Genomic DNA, 8,350 nt, shown 5'->3' on the forward strand with positions numbered 1-8,350 from the left:
ATTAGTCCTTCTGAATTATTCATCCTTCCTTGATGAAGGTTTAGTTTGATCCTTTGACTGTTCCTCCCCTGGCAGCTGTGACAGCTCTGTTCAGATTGAGAAGTTACACTGCCCATCGGGTCTGACATCTCCCACAATGCATCAGGAGGATTCTTTGGAACATTTAATGGGAGGTTTAGCGACTTTTTTATTTCCGCCAAGAAGGAAAGTGAAGCCAGGCACCGACCGACTTCCTGTGGGTGTCAGCTCTGACCAGCAGCTCTAACTCTCCATCCACTCCACACCAGCTCAGTCAGCCTCACCCCCCCCCCCCCCCACATTACCCACTACGTAGCAACAAGGCCTCCCACAGCTCCTGTTCCCTCAGTTCACTGGGACAGAGGAGTCAAGCAGGATTAGAGGGAGTAGTTACTCTCTCAAAGATAAATCCACATCAGAGTGAACTTCTCCCTAAAGTCATCACACAGCCGAGGAGCGAGGGACCAGACGCGCTAACGGTCCTAAAACATCGGATCATGAAAATAAACACGTGCAGACAAATATGCACACTATGAAGCAGAAGAATGGAAATACAATACACACACACACACAGACACACAAACGCACACCCTATAAATATTTCAGCATCTAATTACCCCAGCAGAGGTGCACAAAGGTTGTGTGCAGCCATTGCCTGTGTGTACATGAGTGAGTGAGTGTGTGAGGTTGTGTGTGTGTGAGTGTTCTCCACACATATCAGATTTTATACCTTGGTACATTAAGACATATTAACCACACAGTGAAAGTAAAACATCCTGAAACAGAAACAGAACATGAATGGAGAGAGAAGTGAGAAGTGAGAAAAGAGAGAGAGAGAGGATCAGAAGAAAGAACAGAAGAGGTGAGGATATGAGACTTTGTGTTTTCAGCTGGAGTCGCTGCCTCTGACAGACCAAACAAGACGATAGACGAATGATTTCAGTTTGAATGAACCGATGTGTCCTTCTGCTCCACCCAGTTCAGTTCAGGAAGTGATGTCGTAATGTGTGCATTAAGTTGAGATAAGAGAATAAAAGCTGTGTGGACACCCAGGGAGGGACCAGGACTCAAACCTGCTGCACGAGCACAACACAATTTAAAGCAACACGATACAAGTTCAACCAGCAGCTTCATTACAGGTCGTGTGATGGTTCAGTGACTGGGAACTTTGGTGAGTGGGACCACTTCCTGTGAGAAGAACTGACTGGAGCTGCGTTACCACATGCAGGACATGTCTCCTGACACGATCTGGAGAGGACGAATGTAAAAACTCTGCTTAATATCCAAGAGAGATTCTCTAGAGGGTTCATCAAGAACCAGTTGGAGCGTTAACGACATTTCTAACGCATGACGCATGCAAAAGAAAAAAAAACGGAAGAATACAATCATGTCCTGATAAAGAACAGGAGCCCGACTTGTAGATGAAGACGTGAACCTGGAAGGATGATGAGATTCCAGAGCCTTCGGTGACAAGGTGTTGAATCTGTTCAAAACATGATCTCTGCAGTGGAGTTCATGTCATGTCCTGCCTCCTGCATTATGCATCAGCCATAAACACTCCGAAGCTTCTTTCCTGTCAAAGCTTTATCTGATCAGAATCAGGTGAAGCTGAACTGAAGATCAGTTCAAAAGACTCAGAAGTTATTAAAAACCAGAGTTTATCTCCAATATTCAGCAGGAAACCTGAACAGAGCTCCGTGGATTTGTGACATCGTACATCATCAGCTCTTCTGAGTCAGGAAGCAGAGGATCATGGGAAATATCCAGTGTCACAGTAAGAGCTCAACTCATGATATCTGCACCTTAAAATGGAATAATGTTTAATATGGTGACTTGATTTTTGTCCCCATAAGGAAGACACGTCCCAAGTATATGAGTGTGTAAACAGACACACACACACACACACACACACACACACACGAACACACACAGTAATGGGATTATGCAGAAAGCCAACATGCTCTATAAGCCTGACCGACTGTTTGCCCTCACCCTTTTGCATGACCTGAACTCTTCTTCTGCTTCTTTCTCTCCTCTGTCCTCCCCTCGTTTCAGGTGTGGGTCTCTGCACAGACGTCCTGCCTGGTGGATGGAGGGATGAAGAACAGGGGAACAGAACGGAGGACGAGATGGTTCTGAGATGGAGTCTTTCTTCAGGAGGAGCAGGAAAACCTGTTAATCCAACAGCAGCAGGAGTTGGAAGGAAAAGAGTGACACTTTTGTCCTCCTCCCTTCTCTCTCTCCCTTCTCTCTTTTCTGTCTTATCACTATCACTCTGTCTTCTCCTCCTCTCTAGGCAGATGTCTCTTTCTTCTTGAGTTTCTCTCCTTACTTCCAGTCGTCTTCTTCTTCTTCTTCCTTTGCTCTTCACTCTCTGACTCTCTCTCTCATATGAAGGTATACAGAGTTTGAAGCAGTGAATGACTCCCTCCTCCTTCTCTCTCCTCCTCCTCCTCCCCTCATCCCTCCCTCTTTCTTGTTGGTATTAACAGTGACACGGCAAGCTGCTCATTCACTGCCACTGATCCCAGTTACACAGAGAGAGGAGGGGGTGATGAGACACAGCACAGGGGAGGTTGTAATCAGACACACACACACACACACAAACAAACGCACGCACACAAACACACACACACACACACCACTGCAAAAGGGATCTTGTCCATGGTGGAAATACACGAAAAACCTCCAACATACAATACAACAATTAAATGTGCAGGTGTTCAGTCAGATCATGCCCCCATCTCAGTATATTTTATAATGATTCACAATTAACCAAAGTTGGCGCTTACACCCCAAATGGTTACAGGATTCTGATTTCATAAAATTTGTGGGGGAACACGTAGATATTTACTTTGCTATAAATACGGACCAGACATCGGGTGGGAGGCTTTCAAAGCATATATTAGAGGGCAAATGATTAGTTTCACTAGTTCCAAATTTAACAAATTTCAGTGAGTTAGAGAGAATGAGTAGCATTGATAATTCAGTAGAAACAAAACAATAATTATTTGCACTTAAAGCTGAGAACAGTCTAATAAGGCAAACTTTTTACAACCCGGGAAATAAAAAAAATTAACTCAGAAAGAGACATAAATGCAATTAGGAATGAACAGGGGGGTAAGGACTACAGATCCATTGGAAATTAACAATACTTTTGTCTCGTTCTATAAGACCCTCTATTAATCTGAATATCCAGTAAATTCAAGGAATCAGAACAGTTTCCTAGATAGAATAGAAATTCCATGTATCTCTGAAGATAAAAAACTTGAGCTGGATTAAGATCAGAATTTAGAAGATGTTTCTAACGCCATTCTTAACATGAAGGGCGGTAAGGCATCAGGCCCTGATGGGCTCCCAATCAATATTTATAAATTATTTTAAGAAAAATGAATAGCTCCTTTGTTAGATATGTATGCAGAATCCTTTAAACAGGGTTACCTTCCCCCTTCGCTATGAAGTGCCTTGATCACGCTTATTCTGAAGCCAGGTAAACCGCCAACAGAATGTGAGCAATCTCACTTTTGAACTCTGACGCAAATATCATAGCTAAAGCCTTGGCTATGAGACTTAAGACCACCCTACCACCCAAGATACACACAGACCAAAATGGCTAAAAATCGTCAGGGGTTCCACAATGTGAGCAGAGTTCTCAACATAGATCACGTGTGGGAGGGGGCCCCTGACACTGCCATCCTGTCACTTGACGTGGAGAAGGCATTGGACAGAGTCGAATGGCCCTTTCTTCTGGAGGTGCTTAGGCGATTTGGGTTCGGTGGTTACTTTCGTAGATGGGTTGAAATTCTGTTTGTTGATTCATCTGCAGTAGTATCTACAAATAATTTGATTTCACAACCGTTTAAACTCTTTGGAGGCACGAGACAAGGCTCACTAATTTCACCTTTACTTTTTGTAATAGCAATGGAACCACTAGCAATAGCAATAAGATCACACCCTTCAATTTGTGGTATTAGGACAGAAGATCTGGAAAAAAGAAGGTGGAACTTCATATAGCATTGTATGCAGATGATATCATTATATTTCTATCAGATCTTGTTAGATCAATACCATCCCTCTTAGAGTTGATCAGCCAGTTTGGTAGCTTCTCTGGTTTTAAGGTGAACAAGATAAATCCTCTATTACGTTCCTAAATGAACAGAAGAGAAGGAATCCAACAGTTTCTCAGCCATTTGTAAATGCTATAGACGGTTTTGAATATCTTGGTATCAGAACAACCCCTAAGATAAACACCCTTAGTGCAACTAACTATGAGCCCATGTTAGCTAACCTGTCAGAAGATGTCCAAAGATGGACAAGAAATTAATACATAGCCTAAATTCTTATACATTTTTTAATCAATCCCATTAGCTCCTCCACCTTCTTTTTTCTCTATAGTAGGGAAGCTAGTTTCAGACTTTATTTTAAAGAACAGGAAGCCATGACTTTGACTCTCTCTTCTATACTTGCCTTATGATAGTGTCGGTTACAACTACCAAATTTACAGTGGTACTACTGGTCTGCACAATTGAGGGCCGCCTTGTTTTGGTTTTCTAAAGAGGATGCTCAGCCCTGGTTACAAATTGAAATGTTGTTTTCAAAGGGTTTGACGCTGGATAGTTTTTTATACTCTGCTCCCCTCCCCTTAAGAAACTAAGAAAAAACCCAGATAATCCCTTTGTGAAAAACACCATTACGGTCTGGCATGAAGTGCATAAATATCTTGGAGTTCTCCCAGTGTTGTCCTGTTTCTCACCTGTCTGGGGCAATGAACACTTTAGCCCGGCTAACAATGACATGAGAACGTACATCACCCCTGTGAAGTTAAACAAGTTTGATCCTAATATGCCTGATCGATGCTCTAAGTGCAATATTCATCAAGGTTCTTTATACCACTGTTTGTGGTAATGTGAGGAGATTCAGAAATGTTGGAGTTCGGTGATACAATATATCTCTCAAAAGACCTCTTCTCCAGTACCTCTAAATCCTAAACTCAATCGCTCTGTCTTGGAAGAATGTTCGTTGCCTCTCTCTAGGCCACTGGTTAAAAAACTTAACGAAAACTTAACTTATATAGTTAGGAAGAAAGCTTCTCAATTTTACCATATCTGGGAGATGTTTTTTGACTTTATTAAAAATTGTGAAATTGAAGAGGCATTGGAAATGTGAAGTGACTAATCTGTTGTGAGGAATGTGTGCTGTACTCTGTACCATCTTTGTAACTGTAATTTATTTTACTTATGTATATTTATTTGATTTTTTTTTATTTAGTTTAAACTAAATTAGTACTTTCATTGCAAGTTTTTGTCCTTGAATTTATGCTATAATCATAACATAGCAATTTTTGTATGATTTAATGTAATTTTTTACTGCCATATATTCAGGTTGGGGAAGGTTTCTTATATGTATGTAAATTGATATAAATGTATAAAACCAATAAATATATGTTTTAAAATATATATATATATATATGTATATATATATATATTTAAAAAAATGTGCTGTTGAGTTATTCGTAGAATTATTGATGTTATGTCTGTCTTTGTTATTTGATTGTCAGCAGAATTACACAGAAACTTTTCGATTCTCACGCGAGCTGGTGGAAGGATGTGGTATGAACCCAGATGGGTCATTCTTCAATACTTTTATCTGGTGATATTTTCCAGAATATTCCAGTATGTGAGAACACATGTCCTCCCTGCCCCATTGAAATATGTCACACAGTGAAATACTTGCGCAGAGACACAAGATTGTCAGGAATCATTTGCTGAGCGAACTGAAGGAAAACCGATTGTGTTTCAATAATAAAACTTGAGCAATTAAAAAACTTGTGCTGTAATGTCTTTACAACTCCGATATTTAGTCTGTGTGCACAACTTATTATCTCGTGCACACAAGATAATAAGTTGTGAAGACAAGATGAAACTTCAGGGGCTCCATAAGAGCTTATATTTCTATTACATCAATTTCTTAGTCTATGTTAGTTAAGTTAATGTGGACAATTTATATCAAAATAAAAATATCATAAACATCCACAGTGTTCTGGTGTTTTTTATTTATGTATCCATCCATCATCTCTGCCACTTATCCTGTGGGGGTCATGGGAGGAGCTGCATCCATCCCAGTTGGCACTGGTCAAGTTCACCCTGGACCGGTTGCCAGAGTATCACAGGGCCGACACACAAACAACCATTCACACCTGAGGTCAAATAAATCAACCAACGTGGCTTCGGGGTGCGGGAGGAAACCGGAGTACCCGGAGAAAACTCACAAAGGGAACATACACATTTACAATATTATTTCCTGAGATGCCACATTTTCCTGCGGTTACGGTGGTGAGAGACATGAAAAGGAGTCTTTACCTCCATCGGCACGTATCTGAAAACCTCGTTGTCCTCATTGAAAGTAACATTTCTCTTCAGAGTAACAATCGCATTTTCATCCGCTGGGTCTATGTAACTTGCTTTCATGTCCATAACTGTGCGTTTTAATTTCTCTGGCTCTTCAATACTGAGCAGGCACTCCTTGATATCGTTCTTGATATATTGTAGAATCGCCTCGAGGTTCTTGCACTTCTCTTTTTGCTTTTCAAGCTCTGACCTAGCGTCCGTCAGAGTGGGAGTTCTCTTCAGGATTCCTTTTATTCCGATGGCAATAGACAGGTCTTCTACTGGTTCCACCTCCAGATCCATTTTTGGGATGTTCAGTGCATGGATCTGCAGCAGATTATCTTTACCTAATTCATTAAGTACATTCACGTCCTTGGATCTGGACCAGATGTTATTCAGCCTCAGTGGCGATTTCTGTTTTCTTAATTTTTGGTAGATTTGCGACTTGAGTTTTGTGTCAGCTTCTCTTTGCTTCCATTCCCCTTCCTTGATTCTTTCTCTTTCCCGCAGGTCTTTTACTTTCTCCTCCATTTTTCTCTTCAGTGTCTCAAGCTGTTTCTTCATCCCTGACTTCTCACTCTCGTATCTCTTCGCCTGCTCGTTCAGTGCCCTGTCTGCTTTATCCATTTGCCGAGCTAACTTCTGGTTCAATTCTGCTTTGCATTCTGCTTTTATGCATGAAATCACCTCTTGTTTCTCTTTGGTAATTTTTCTCTCACACTCAACTAACTGCTGTCTGAGATTCAGAACCTTGAGATCACTGGCACATTTTTCCAGGAGGACTTTTTGGATCTCTCGTTCGCCCTGTTGAACCGTTTCCGAGAGGATCTGCTGCCTCTTTTTGTAATTTTTCAACTCTTCCTGCCAAATCTGGTTGTCATTCTTGACAATCTCCTCCTGTTTGCCGCTCCGTGGCTGGTGGTGGTACTTTTTCAGTAGTTTTTGTTGGAGATAACTCGCCATTGTAGATTCTATATATACTGTGAGATCAAAGTATTACACAATTAATTATTGAATAAAGATAGAATAGAATAGATAGATAGAATAGATTAAATTTGTTGCAACAACATCAAGGTGTATTACTGTCTTCTATCTGCTTCTTTTTCCTAACCCCACACTAGAACACTTGTGTTCTAGAGTTCTACAACATTGTTTTATATCATAAACTTGTGAGATCAAAGAGTTCCTCTGATTGGTAACATTACAGGAATACAAGGCTTGTGTGTACTTTATTTATGGATATTGTGGGGACATATGAAAAAGACTGCCCACCACACACACACATATAAATAAGTACTTACTCCCTGTACTTCTATCTTAGTAAGGACACCCATTGGCATAATGCATTCCCAAGCTATGAGTGGCAACAATTGACACAAGTATAAATATAGTAATAAATAAATGCAGAAATAAATAAAAACAAATGAAAAAAACTTGTTACTAATGAAAGGGGCCATTTTTTTTTTTATTTATTACTTGTTGTATTGCTACATTCATTCATTCATTTATTTATGCATTAATTAATTTCCCCTACTCAGTGATTGTTCTAGAATTTACATTCTAGAACAGTTGTATATCATAGCTTCGTGAGATCATCACTTTCCTTTGATTGGTAACATTAAGGAAACACAACGCGCGTGTGTATGTTCTTGATTTACCAGTATTGTGGGGACCGGTATACAGACGGTCTATGGGTGCACCAACACAGGAGGTGGTGGTAAAAATAAATATAAAAATAAATACAGGATTAAATACTTAAATGCATTAATAAATGAAAATAAATACATTTTGGTAATGAAAAGTCTATTTTGTATTTTTACATTTATTCCTTTATTTCTGTATTTCTGTCTCCTGTATGTTAATGCGGTCGGCGGTCCTAAGGTCTGTGTGAAGCAGGATCCTGATTGGTCAGCTGGACTAACCAGACAGAAGCAAACGATTCCCAT

This window comes from Platichthys flesus, chromosome 4, assembly GCF_949316205.1.
Source record: "Platichthys flesus chromosome 4, fPlaFle2.1, whole genome shotgun sequence".
NCBI classification, from domain to species: domain Eukaryota; kingdom Metazoa; phylum Chordata; class Actinopteri; order Pleuronectiformes; family Pleuronectidae; genus Platichthys; species Platichthys flesus.